Here is an 801-nt window from a genome sequence, read left to right on the forward strand (position 1 = left end):
TCACCCATGTAAATTGTAAACAATTCTATGAAATTCTATGAAATCTTTGGAGTGGGATTGGATTTCACAAACTTCTAACTCACAGGGCATGAATGCTGACTACATGAGAACCTAAAAACACCTTCCCTAATATGGTTCTATTGTCACCCAGTGCAGCATGGACAATGCAGAGACAGTGGGATAAGTGTGGTTCAAGGTAGCACCAGAGTGTGGCGACTTCTTGCGAGCTGTTCCCAGCATACCCTCTAATTCTATCTTTTACTCTCATTCTATGCTCTTGAAATTTAACTCTAACTCTTTTAAACTCACCCTAGTTATGACTGTAACAGTATATTCTGCACCCTCTCCTTTCCTTCTCCCTTATGTACTCCATGAGCAGTATTGCTTTGTCTGTGTAGAATGGGAGAAACAATACTTTTCACTGTACCCCAATACATGTGACAATAATAATCAAATCAAAATTTAATGCCCCCATCCACTCTCTGCCCCATCCCCTCATCTAGAAGACACTAGCTAGGCTTCAATTGCATAGTGCAAATTAGACTGTGAGACTGCCCACTCCTTAATTTATGAAACTGGTCATGTTTGAGAATTTAATGAACTCAACTTGACAACCTATAACCTATAATACAAAACTTCAGCTGGAGACTTTGTCACTTTTGTTCTGCTAATTAATGAGAGCTGCACTTTGCCCCTTATTGAATTGTTCGTAATAGTGAGATCCTTTCACACTATAATTACTTAGAATCACAGAACCCTACAGTGCAGAAAGAGGCCCTTCAGCCCATCGAGTCTGCACCG

This window comes from Carcharhinus amblyrhynchos, chromosome 5, assembly GCF_965287045.1.
Source record: "Carcharhinus amblyrhynchos chromosome 5, sCarAmb.v2.hapA, whole genome shotgun sequence".
In the NCBI taxonomy this organism is placed as follows: Eukaryota; Metazoa; Chordata; class Chondrichthyes; order Carcharhiniformes; family Carcharhinidae; genus Carcharhinus; species Carcharhinus amblyrhynchos.